Source organism: Thamnophis sirtalis, unplaced genomic scaffold (assembly GCF_051295495.1).
Source record: "Thamnophis sirtalis isolate CommonGarterSnake01/CBP01778 unplaced genomic scaffold, rThaSir2_p1.2 scaffold_9, whole genome shotgun sequence".
Classification (NCBI taxonomy): Eukaryota; Metazoa; Chordata; class Lepidosauria; order Squamata; family Natricidae; genus Thamnophis; species Thamnophis sirtalis.
This window is the reverse complement of record NW_028261389.1, coordinates 32,999,250-33,013,083: the sequence shown is the minus strand read 5'-3', so window position 1 is coordinate 33,013,083 and position 13,834 is coordinate 32,999,250. Positions and strand designations below refer to the sequence as shown.

General features: G+C 34.5%; 1 protein-coding gene across 6 annotated transcripts in view; it reads left to right on the top strand.

Annotated features, from left to right (window-relative positions):
- Positions 1 to 13,834, top strand: part of ATF7IP (activating transcription factor 7 interacting protein) — a 287,553-nt gene that overhangs the window by 191,620 nt on the left and 82,099 nt on the right. Inside the window, exon 1 of one of the 6 annotated variants that reach the window (XM_087723259.1) lies at positions 1,423 to 1,549. The exons of 1 other annotated variant lie outside the window; for it this stretch is intronic. The gene's annotated coding sequence lies outside the window, so the exon portion shown is untranslated. Of the gene's footprint in view, positions 1 to 1,422; positions 1,550 to 1,994; positions 2,013 to 4,958; positions 5,082 to 5,766; positions 5,897 to 13,834 lie in introns of those variants that run through there. 4 more of the 6 variants (XM_087723258.1, XM_087723257.1, XM_087723265.1 and 1 more) reach the window with 4 other exon arrangements.

The window sequence follows — 13,834 nt, the reverse complement described above, 5'->3', positions numbered from 1 at the left end:
TACAGAATGAATGGGATTAAATTACTAGTCTTCAAAATTAGAGGAAATGGAGAGTAAAGTGCAAATGAATGAGGCAATTTTTATTTCAATGATCAATTGTCTATGCTTCTAGGAAGCTAACAAGTAGATGGCAAATGTACCTGTGCCTTTCATATCTCTCCTCCTCTGCATGCTTAGAGTTGGTGGCACTGTGGGGGAAAATTCTTTCTGGCTATTTAGCTTTATTCCCATCTCCCACTTCTCCATTTTTCCACCTCTCCCAAATGTCTAAATATTAAAAGTTTTGTGGTGTTTACTGTTTAATTTCATTTCAAATTTAAAACGGGAACATTAAGACTTTTTACTCAAACAAGTATTTAGAATAAATGAGTAGTTTTGTCCCTGCAGAATACCTTAAGATAGCATTGCTGCAGGCAATGAAGTAGGAAGGTACTGTATATGTGGAAGAAAAGACTTGTGGGAAAAGGGTGTGGAAAATCACTGTAGAGTGGAAAAAGCAGCTGGTAAGATAAAAACAAACAAGGTATGTTAGTGTTTAGCCTTTCATATTTCCCATTTAATAACAATTCAACTATTTTCTAGCTGAAAATTATTTTTGCAACTAAAGACCAAAATGTGGAAAGAATATATTGTGCTTCAATACGATGGATACATTCAACTTATTACTAAAGCTATTTTATTACATAACGTTTTATTGACAATGGATATATTGTGGATAAAGAACATACAACTCACAAAACAATTGAACAGTGAACTTATTTTGCTTAGGAATAACCCTAAGCGAACTCAACATTTACTTGATTCTTAAGTAGACGCTATGGACTGCTTGTGAGAATATCAGAGTGTAACTGATATTCCAAATAGGTCACGAGTAACAGCTCTACGGCAGCTTAATTTTACAATAGTTACCTCCAAAGGGTAGCAACATTATTCACTACTTTTACCATGGAATACAGAAATTGTTAACTGACACTGAGGACTCCCCTGAAACAGTATAAAACACGAAGCTTCTCTTCAAGAAGGTGCCGACTTCAAAGCTACCCAGATACACCAAACGAACTCCAACCAATCCAGCCGAGGCAGTTTACGCTACCTCGGTCAGCTTCGTAAACTGTAGCACCACTTTCTCCTGCTGCCACTGGCGTCAATTTCTAGCTTAACAAGCCACAAGGGCTTCCGTTCCACCTTAACTCGCTTATCAACTATCTGCCGCTCAAACCAATAATTTCCTTACTGCAAGAAGGGGAGGAGCTTCCAGCAAAATATGCTAAGTAATTGTGGAATATTTGCATAACCTTCCAAACGGCCGATCTGCGGATTGGCCGGCGAAAGAATGCAGTTCGCACGTCCGCCCCCTCAGCTTTTTTTTTCCAAAGGAGGTGGGGCCAAGAGAGTGGGAGGGGAAATCACAGCTCATTTGCATAACGGCCCAGCACATGCTGTAGGCTGTGTGCTTTTTTTTTTTGAATCATCGGCGGCAGTGGAAGCGGACGGGAGCACTTGTGGCAGCGCTCTGAACCACTGGCGGCGGAACGACTTCTACTCGCAGGTACTGCTGCAATCCCGGGGGGGGGGGGAGGGGGAGGGAGCGGGTGTTGGATACAGATCAGGTTTTGTGTTGGAAACGGTGGCAGCCAGCAGCAGCTAATACACCTAAAGACAATTTTCCTCAGGCATCTTTTATGAAGGAAGACTTTCTCCTTTTTGTCGATCCCGCTCCGACTTGCCTCGTCCAAAACGCTGACGCGGTGAAAAATTGCCGGAGCCCTCACTGCCGCTCCTGGCGGTAGTTTCCGTTCGCTCCCTTCCCTTCCCTCCCCCTTCCCCCGCTGGTCGATGGGTGGCGGTTTCCTGTATCCTGGCAGGAAGTATGTGCCCGAGCATGCGCACTGCATAAGCGCGCCTGAAACCCTCGTTTCTAGTGTTGCACGACGAGGTTTTCTTCAGAGGAAGCGGCCATTTCCCTGGTTTATGAGCAATCGAGGACACCTGGTTTTAGTCTCATGTAATCGGTTAGTACTGTATTATTTTAATTTACATCTCTGCTGTTGAAGTCTGATTGTCTGAAATTACATTGGCTGAGTTATGCTGTTTTTTATGTTTCTATTTATTTGAGTTTAAGGTAAGTACGTGGGACAATTTTGTTTGTCTTTTAACACAGGTTTAATTTTATTTATTCATTAAAATGTAAATATTTGGATATTGATTAGTTGTTTATGTTCAGTTTTTAAAAATGTCCTTATTTTGTACCCTGAAAAGGAGCTAAATACACAAAGTGAAAGTACTTGACAGCATTCGTAAAAAGTAGACTAAATTTAGAAAGTAATAATACAATTTATAAGGTAGATTTTTTTAGTATTATATAAGATAACAGTTTACTCATTTTGCTCTTTGGATGATTGGACAACAATCAAACTAACCTTTTCATTACAGTAAAAGAGATATTTTCCCAGTTGTGGATTGTGTTCAAAAGTTGGATTTTCAAGAAGAGTGTTCTCTTGTGTATTTTTGCAATCTATATAATGTTAATATATGTTAATCTTTCTGCCTTTGTTTATTCGTGTGTGTATACACAAATGGACACACAAAATATTCACATGTATGTAAGAGAAGAATAGTTGTTTTGATTTATAAATAAAAATAGTCTTAATTACAAAATATATTTGCTTGAAATGATACTTGGAATGGATTTAAAACTTTGCTGCTAAAATATTGACAAAAACATAATTTTAAAGGAGATGAGAGACTACTTGGCAATACAATACTGCTAGAGTACAAAATAGAAAGTTGATTAGGATATCATTATTTAATTCTCAATCATTTATGTATTACATAGAAACCTGTAAAATTACTATAGTTTTGTAGTTTAAAATCCAAATGCCTCACATAAGTATTTTCTGTAACTATTTGTGCTGATTTATGGGTTTTTTAATTCTGGGAAAGTGGTATATAATAGTATGGCAATTTTGCCATGTTTATAAATATGACAATTGTATCAAAATATTATTTAACTTTTAAAATTGCTACACTGTTATATGGCCTCTAGTTTTTTTTCTAAGATAAATAAGACAACTCCCTTTGTTTTGCATTATTAGTGTGTGTTTTATTCACAAATAACTTTATTTGCTTTTATTTAAAAGCGAGTGTAGTATTATCAGCAAAATTATCTGAATTTAACAGTAAGTATGCTATCATTCTGAAACATAGTAGATAATGTTGCTGGTTTCTAGTTTCTGTTGTGGAAAATACACTGATGGTGAGATTTAAACTGCTATATTTTTATGAAACCTCAAACTATGGCCACAATCTTCTGTGTGAATAAGTACTTAAAAGGTTCCAAATCTTGTTTTGTATTCAAGGATTATGCACCAGTTTATTGCGAAGTAATAGAAAAACTATGTCGTATATATCGTTCATTCTTATATACATTGCAATGCAAAGAAGAGTGAATGTTGAAATGCACATTGATCATTCGTTATGGCGTTATGTCGTGGTGTCTGAGTGCAAGAAGCACAATGGGGAAATGACATACCAGTGACCTACTTGGATGTGTGTGTGGACACTGCTGTATGTTTTGGGGAAATACTCTGTATATATCAATTTATGTTTATTTCACATTTAGCTTTAAAAGTTCTATAAATGGCTTGTTGTAAAATATTAATTGTTCTTAGTCTTAGAGAATGATATTCTTTCTCTTCTGATTTGTTCTATGGAGGAAGCTTTATTTTTAAATTTATATTCTTCCATTCTGTCAAAAGATCTCAAATTACATTACAATGATGACAAAATTTAATATGCACAACAACTCTGTGAAGTAGGTTAACATTATTGATAGTGTAAGAATGGCTAAGCAAGTTTAATGTAATTATTATGAGAAAAACCCAAGTGTCACTCATTTTTTAGTTAATTTCGTTTCTAGAGCTGTAATGAAAGGAAAAAGTTATAAATACTATTTTTTCCTTCCTGGCCAAACATACTGGGAAAGTATTCTAAATTACTTTCACTTCTAATGGGGATAAAAAGGTACTCTCTTTAACAGTGAGGAAAACCTTTTAAAGTGTTTTTTTTCATATGTTTAGTTATAAAGGGGAAGTGGTATTTTCAGTTGTTGCTGGATTAATCTGATTCCAATCCCCCCTTTAAAAAAAACTGCATTGACTTGTTTTGAGCAGGGGGGGTTGGACTAGATGACCTATAAGGTCCCTTCCAACTCTGTTAATCTGTTTTGTTGGAAAAGATATGCTTTGCCAAGAACATATTTTAGATTGGCTTACAATATTTTGGGTTATCATAAATTCTTTTGTCTAAAGCTACTCAATGGAGCAGGGTAACCAATATGATTTGCATTGTTGAGGCTATGGAGGTGACTAGGAACAACATGCTCAGTTTCCCTTCCAGTAAAATAGATGTCACCATAGCTGCCCCATTGAAGCAGTTTGAGTGTGCGCATAAAATTCCATATGTAGCAAATAGCTCTTCTCAGAAAGGGTAAGACAAAGCATGAGCCTCTTCTGAATGACTGCGTTGACTAGAAATGTTTGGAAACTTAAGCTTTCATCAGTCCTTTCAAAACTGATTAGTAAGCCCTAATGTATTTAAATTTAAAATTATATTTTTAAGTATTCTAACTTATTATTGATACTCATGTAGTTAGAAAGAGTATCTGATAAACCTTCATAAAAGTTTATGCTTTTTATTGTTATGCCTTCATATAACTATGTCAGATAAGAAAAAACAAAAACTTATAAATCAAAATATACAAAGATCCCAAATAGCCAATGATAGTATGAGATAGTAATTATTTATTAATAAATAATGATAGTAGAAATGTATAATGAATTACTACCCTTGTAAATTAATATCAATACTATTTTCTTAGATTCATTCTGTCAGTCAAAAAAGCTACCATCCAGACACAATAAGGGTCATTCATGAGGTTTGCTAGGAGAATCCCTAATGTTTGCAGAAGATAATAAAAAAGATGCAAAGCGGATAAAGAGGAGAATTCCAAACAGCCCCTGAAGATGTTGAATTCTCAATACTTATGACTGCTGGCTAAATGAAAGGAGTGGGAAAGCAAGGTAATAGAGAATTTATGAAGAGAACATGGACAATTAGAATCTTGACATGTATTTATATACTGTACATTGCAACACTTCATTGTGGCGGTTACTTTAACCTAGGAAATTTTAAGTCGTAGGCTATGTCCAACATTATTTTCATTCATGCAGTGAAGCTTCTATTTTCTTCTACGTTTCTTTCACATGCTCCAAGTTGCTCTGAATCCTAATCCTCTATAATATTTAGGCGGTATGAAGAAACCATTTTGCTGAAAAAGCAGTAAAATCCAGGAGAGTGTTAAGGCTGATTTAGAATTTCCCACAACTGCCCATAGCTGTCACAGTATGTATGCTAGCTATCACTACGTATCCTGCATAGTGATTGGTTGATCCGACTTCCTGTTCTCTGCTTTGCTGTTTGAATGCTCCCTAGTCAACAAACAACAGACACATATCTTCCCTCACCTAGAATGTCAGAGAAGTCTGCTTGATCCTTGAAAATCTGATGAATTATATTGACTGAAAATGCCAAGAAAAATTCATTAAAATTGTTCTTCATACATTTCTAAACATTCCAAATTGCAAACTTAAATATTCTAACAATTTACAATATCAAGGGTGGTATATTTTGCGAATTTGGAGACATTTTTGTTTTTTATAATTTTTGTATTTTATATTAAACTACAGTACATGGACCAAACTGCAAATATAGCAGCAGAAGTAGTATTTCATTTATTTCTTTAATGAATTTGTGTCCCACCCATCTCACTACCAAATGTTTATGGGCAGCAGCTTACAATACTATAAATAACAGAACAAGTAGTATGAATAAAAAGGTATGTACAAAGTTAAATATTTGCATTTTACTAAACTATGCAATACTCTGTAATGTTCTACATTTGCAGCTATCTCCTCACTGGCTGATAGCTGTGTTTTGCTTTACTTTTTATATGCTGTTAAGTGATCACATCCAAATGATATAAAGTTCTGTGTCTCTTTAATATAAAGATTGCTTAGTAATTGAATTCCATTTCAGGAGAAAATATTGTTAAGCATGTACTATACACATATCCACAAAATATTACATGACAATCAAAACCTAACATTAAGTGTGATTGATTAATAATTCAACATACTAATGTGATAGATTTTTTCCCTTCCAATCACCATAAGTTATTCTGCTGAAATCTTACTAGTGATTTTAAAGTATGTCATTAAGATCAACTACTATAATGATGTAAATTATTAAATAAGAGCATTTTCAGTTGCTGTTAAAAATTAAAATTGCAGGGTTGATACCTATTAAGGAACTTGGGATCCCATCATTGTTTAAAGCAGTATCAAAATGTCATTTTTATTTAGACAGTCTACACTATAGGATAATAGAAATAAAGCCAATTTTTGCATATTTTCATTATCTAATATATCATATTTTTAAACAAAATATTTAAAATAGAAATGATCAACCTTTTTAAAAGTTACTTTATTTAAAATTAGGAAACACATAGATTGCAATATATAAGTAAAAATTGTTTCTGTGGGGATTCATAAATTATAATATATAACAAATGTTGCTTGACAGAGAAAAAAAAACTATCTGCTGAGAAATTTCCCTCTACAGTATTCAGAATTTTCCCCTGAGGTTCCAGCTTGTGTATAAAAATTGGGTATTTAGTTTTTCTTAGTTGTTTTAGTTTGTATCTCACCATTAATAACAATGTCTTTTTATACAAGACTTAAAAGGAAGCTTCATTAGTGAAAAATAAGCAGCATAACAAGAAACACTTGTCTGGATCAATTAGTTAATAAAATTAACAATATTAAATTAATTTTATAGTGAAGTTTCTTAAGACAATAATTGCATGGCAGGCTATTTGAGTAGTTTTGGTTTTGGCTATCAGTATTTTAAGAGACATGCAAGTATAAGCATATCTATAAAATTATGCTTAAAAACAGCATAGAGAAGATATTTCTACAAATAATCTTGCTGAATTGTGACCAGTTCCAAAGTTCATCATATATTAATTTGCAAATGAGTTTAATATTGCTCCTTTTCAGTCAGCAATTTATTGACTCCAAACAGAAATATTTACAAATATATAGTATTACCATTGAATGTATTCCTGTATCATTGAACAGATCTATTTAATTTCACAATCCAATATTTCATTGATTTTAAGACTATAACTTGTTTTAAAAGTTGATGCAATTGTATTTCAGAATATGTGCGGTAGGCCTTGTCTTTCTCAGCAACAAAAGATAACATAATTTTATGAACTTTTAAAAGTTTAAATTATTCTATCCCTGCTTCTTTCTTGGAATATTAATAAAAATAATGAAAAAGTGCAGGATATTTTTAAATAGCAAAGAGAAGACTATAGCCATAATTTAAAATAAATAAATAAATCATGTAAACAATTTTATTTAGTTCACATGGAAACTATTTTTTGAATATATTTATAAATATTAATATAAAATTTATATTACAAATAGCAACACTTACGTTTTGATTATTCAAAACGTTATGAATATTTTTGAATATTGATTAAAGTGTACAATTCAGGCAAGTTAAAATATATTGTACATCCAGAAATATAGTCTGTTCTCTAACATTTCAGAGGGTAGATATTAATAACTCCAAAGCTTTTACAAGAAGTCTTCTACATTTATCAGACACAGAACTCCAAGATCTGCATTAATATCTTGCTCCTTGAACATACTGAGTAAAATATTTTCCATTGAAAGGGTCCTAGAGCAATCATGATAGAAATTAATTATATAAATATATGCTTATAGGTCTAGATTGTCTAAGACGTTGGTGGCAAGGCAGAATACAAATTTGATTAATAAATAACACTGAATGAAGTTTTCATCAAAAGTTAAGAAAACTGATATGATATCTAATTAACTGTTTTGGGAGAAATAACAAAACATAGTAGAAAGTAATTCAGATGTGTAATCAGTCAACATATTTTTAAATATTGTTTCATTTTTATTGTTTACTGTGTTTTTGAACCATACTCGGTGTTTGGTAAAAATGAATTGTAACTAGTTAATTGGAGGATCTCCTCCTCTCTTAGCCCCTTAGGTTAGATTTTTTTATATTGTTCTTTAAAATTGCCTTTTATGGACATAACTGCAGTTTACTGCTGAGTTTAGGTTTCGATGTTCTACAAGTAAGCAGTCTGGATCAGCAGAATATTCTCACAGCATGGAGAATATCCAGGTACTAGGTTTTCGCCCTCCCCCTTCAAAAAGTTATTTGAATTATATATTCAACATCGAATCCAGAACAAATTTATGTAGATTTTTTTTGTCTCCATGTTTTCAATGCTTTATTTTTACTAAGGAAAATCTTTGGGCCCACTGAAAGCTAATGTTTTAGAGGAAATCAAAATAAGCTTGGAAGTCCAATTTGAAAACTACCCATCTCCTCTTCCTGCAGTATATAGTGTTCTACTACAACATAATTGCATCTACTGAGAGGAGAGATAATGTTTATAATAATAACAAAGGTAGATCTAAATGGTCTTACCCTCTTATTTATGGGATAATGAATATTGAGTGGCAAAGCAAATATAATCCAACCATTATTCATAGATTCTTTACTAAATAGCTGCCTGCTGCTGGGCAAATTTTTGGTGCTGGGTTTCTGCTGATCAGAGCATTTCTGTAGATATACACAGAATAATTGTTAAACATTGTTCCCTGTCTTCCTGCCTGGTATTAAAATGCAGAAAAGCCATTGAAAATCTGGTTTCCACCTACTTAGTTCTAAAATTTTGAAGGGTGTTATAATTCTCCAATTAAAAAATAGTTTTGACATTGAGTGTTGATAATTCCAATAGTATTACTAGTTATTTCAATATATTCTTAGTTTCAATATTCTACCTAGTTATTTCAATATATTCTTAGTTTCAATATTCTACCTTTTTTTCTTACAATTCTGCACATATCTATGATTAACAATCCTACTTATAAACAAAACTGGCCCAACCGAAATTGCATGTTTTTGACGGAACAGGGAGTTCATTTAGAATTAGGAGCAATGTTGTTACTGTTTTCTTAAGATAATCAAGTGGATGCTACTTACTGATTTGTTCATTTTAATTTATTGTGGCTACATTCCTATTTCAAAATATCAGTTATTTAAACTATTTTTATTTTATGTGGCTCTAAGAATTGCATCATTATATTATGCCATCTCACATCAAACGTCTTCATCATTTAAGTGTATCTTTTTCCTTAACATTAATAGACTTATTTACATTGGTTATTTTCTTACATTTGTGTTAGTACAGTGTTGTATTTTTTAATTTGTTATATGCTTATTAGATTTTTGTTGTTTTGAAAATATCATAGAATCCTGTAGTTTTCACCTTTTGTTGATTTCTTCTTTGACGAATTGTTGCGGACTGCCTATTCAGTTATTAAAACGATTCAGTTTTATCTGATTATCTAATCAATCTGTTTTATTTTCTGTTACAACTAAAACTTTGTTAATCCTTTGTAATAAGAGTACTTGCTGTAATCTTTTCCCAAGATAAATGCCAATTAGCACAAGTTGTGTTCTACAGATAGCCCTCAACTTACAAATACAGTTGGGACTGGACCTTCGATCATTCAGCAATGTACCCAATTTTATGACCATTTTGCCTCAGTTGTTAATCAAATCACAAGATTAAGCAAATCTAATTCAACTTCTCCCTTTGCTTTTTGCAATCTCCCTGGAAAGGCTGCAAATGGCAGTCACATAATGCAACCATCATAAATATATGCTAGTAACCAAGTGTTCTAATTTTTATCATGTAACTGAGAATAGTACAACAGCCAGAAATATTTATTTATTTATTTGTTTGTTTTGTATGCTGCCCACTCCCGGAAGACTCCGGGCGGCTCACAAAAGACAAGGGAAAGGGGGAAAACGAGACAAAGACAACATATTAAATAGTTCTTCACTTACAGCAAAGGACTTTAGGAAAGAGTTCAGTCTAAAGTCAAAATGTTCTAGAGATCAGTCCTCCGTAGTTTTCATTGTTTTTGCATTTTTGTTGCAGTGCTAGCCAGAATGTAGCTAACTTCATTTAATGACCATTCATTTAGTGACCAGTGTTATGGTGCTAAAAACAGTCCTTGCACTTATAACTCTTGCAATGTCTTGTACTCAGTTAATATTTGCAAACTTTGGAACTTTGGAGAAGGAAAATCAATGGAAGAATGTAACAAATTGAGATCACAGGATGTTTCATTTAACAATCAGTGATTTGTTTAATGATCACAGCAAAAATTGGGTGTGATTTCATGATGTCTCAAATGATTACACCGCTTAATGACTAATTTTCCAGGCCCTATTGCAGTTGTAAGTTGAAGTAGTAGTGTTAGAAATTTCCAATACATCAAACCCTTTTCTTTATGTGTCTCTTTTTTCTTTTGTTCCCCTTTTTTGTTGTTTCTATTGTTCCTGGTCAACTGTTTGGTTATGCAAAAAAAAAAAGTTCCAAACTCCCTGAAGCATGCCTACTACCTTCCTACTGTTTAAAAAAATATCTTCATGGAATGCTTCATTGATAAGTCTATCTTAATTTCTTATCTGTCAGTAAATAACCTCCTGAGCCATTTCAGCCAGGTTCTGGTATGCTATTCTATTTGATCTCAACTGCTTTGCTGGTAAGTAAGGCAAGCCATCAATTCAGTATTGATGTTGAATTTGTCACAGGAGCCTTCTTTGATCATTGAATTCTATTTTGTTTAGCTTTAATAAGTGTTAATTATATGGTTAATGCTATGTATTTCCCATTGTACTTTGATTATATCGAAAGGACTTTGCTCTAAACCTTTCTCTTTATCTTTGGGTGTTCCTCGGGATTATGTAGAATAATAGAGTTGGAAGGGTCCTTGGAAAACTTATAGTCCAACCCTCTGCTCAATCAAGAGTCCCTATGTCATTCTAGTCAAATCACTATCCAATCTCTTCTTAAAAACCTCAGTGATGAAGCATCCATAACTTCTGGAGACAATTTGTTCCATTGCTTGATTGTTCTCACTTATTATTTCTCCTTATATCTAAGTGGATTTCTCCTTGAAAACTTTCCATACATTGCTTCTTGTCCTACTTTCAGGTGCTTTGGAAAATAGGTTGACTCCCTCTTTTGTGGCAGCCCCTTAGATATTGGAAGACTGATATGTCACCACCAGTCCTTCTCTTCATTGGATTAGACATAATCAGTTCCTGCAACCATTCATCATATGTTCTAGCCCTAATCTTCTTTGTTGTCTACTCCACACACTTTTCTAGAGTCTCTATTTTTATATCGTGCCAATCAAAACAGGATGCAACATTCCAAGTGTGGTCTTACCAAGGCATTGTAAAGTGGTACCAACACTTCAAGTGATCTTGATTCTAGCCCTGTGTTAATTAAGCTTACTACTGTTGTCTTTTTTTGGCAGTTGCAGAACACTGTTGTTGTTCACTAGAATTCCCAGATCCCTCTCACAGTTACTGTTTTTGAGCCAGGTACCATCTATTCTGTACCTGTGCATTTGGTTTTTCTTGCCTAAATATAAAACCTTACATTGAATTTCATTTTGTTGGGTAGGGTCCAATGTTCAAGTCTGTCGAGATCCTTCTGAATCTTGAGCCTGTCTTCGGGAGTGTTGGCCATTCCCACCAACTGAATGTTGCCTGCAAATTTGATGAGTTCCTCTTATATCCCCTTATCTAAATCATTTATGAAGATGTTTAAGACATCACTGCATACTTCCCTCCATGTAGACGTAGTTCTCTGATGTCATGAGCCGAGAATCCAAAAGCATGGGTTAACTCTGCCTTCTTGCCCGGAGACTGAGTCCTTTTAAACTTTGCAGCCACGCCTCTCCTGACTGTATCCCCTCTTGACTCAGTCTATGTGCAAGTGAGATGTGATTTAGAAAAAGGAGCAGAATGCAGAGTTAAAAGTTTTGGATTCTCGGCTTTTCTTTGATTGGTTTTTGGACAAACGAAGCAGCGCTTCAGAAATCAGCTTTACAGCGCGAATTCGCCACTTATTGGTTAAAGAGATGCCCCATCAATTCAGCTGGCTCCCCCATTTGATTGGCATAGCCACTGTAACTTCTAGCTCAAACCAGCTCAGGCCATAGAGCAATATGGCCGGAGTGTTTGTTTGGATCATCCCCCGCCATCTTCCAGCTCACTCAGACAGAGCCAACATTTGACAGTGCGGACTTCCTGGTGCTTTCCCAGCAGGAGAGACAGATAATGGAGGATACTGCTGACTCAGAGAAACACCAGATGGCCCATGTGAGTGGGGAAGAAAGGGGGGCCACAGTACAGGCCAACATTAAACAGAAGGATTCCTTTGCATTAAGAGTGGGCAGTAAAACAGTGGCTGCCTGAATAAGGGCAAAAGCCCTACATTCCAGGAAAGCCTCCAAGGCTGAGGAAAAATATCAAAAAGCTCTGGAAAAGGAGATGTCAAAGGCTGAGAGGCTAGCTGAGAGATGGAGACTGATAAAGCCTTTGGCGGGGGGGGGGGGGGGGAGAATTCCTTCACTTCCCACTCTTTGTTTGATATAACCAGAAACAGGAGAGACCCAGTTCCCAAATTCGGCCACCAGATGGTGCCACACAACAATCTCCACAACTAACTTTTCTAAATAGTAACATTGAGTTACTAATTACTAATACTATTAATTAATTAATTAATTACTAATAAATAGTAACTGACTATATTTTGAATGCAGTTGATCAGCCAGTTGTGAATGCATCTGATAGTGATGCTGTCTAACCCACATTTTTCTATGTTATGAAGTAGTAGGTTGTGGTCTACTTTATCAAATGCCTTATTGAAATCCAGATAAATTATATCCACAGCTTTTCACTCATCCAATTTACCAAAAATGCAATGAGGTTTATCTGACATGATCTGTTTTTGAGAAATCCATGCTGGCTTCTAGTTATAACTTTGCTTGCTCCTAGGTGTTCTTTCCAGAATCTTACCAGATATTGATGTCAGGCTGATTGGTCTGTAGTTTCTTGGATCATTTCCCCCCCCCCTCCCTGTTTTGAAAATGGGAACCACATCAGCTCTTTTCCAGTCCTCTGGTAGTTCCCCGTTCTTCAGAATCATAGTTCAGTACCTGTAAGATCCTGTCTTTCAGTCCTTCATCTCCTGGAATGTAATCCATCTTGGTCTGATGATTTGAACTCAAATCTCTTTCTATTTTTATACTTATCCTTTTTGCCTTTCAGTTTATCAGAGAATTTTTTAGTTATGCTGGTTTCTTCTGGGATCTCTTATTTTTCTTCAGTGGCATTGTGCTAGACTGGTCTTTTATAATCTCACTTTTTAAAGTTTCACAAGTTTCTTGGTTTGATTTCCTCTTGAGTTTTTCTATCCATGAAATCCTTCCCAAGTATTCTATAATCTTGTTGAACTCAGCTCTTTTAAAGTCCAAGACTCCAAGTTTGATTTTATTCCATTGCTTGTGTTTCCAATATGTTGAATTGCAATATAGTATTGACACTCCCCACTAGGAGCCTTAAGGTTCGGTTTTAGACCCACAGTTGTTTACTGTATATTATCTGTTTCAGATTTCTGATACTTTCCTTGTTGTTTATCTGTCACAGTGATGCTCAGCTGTAATTCTTTGATCTTGTCTTGGGTGAAGATAGACTTCCAACTGTCTTCCTGGGATTTCCAGGTGGATGTTTTCCTGCTGCTTCAGATTAATGTGGACAAATTGAGTTTAGTGCCCTCTTTTTTTTGTTCTAATTG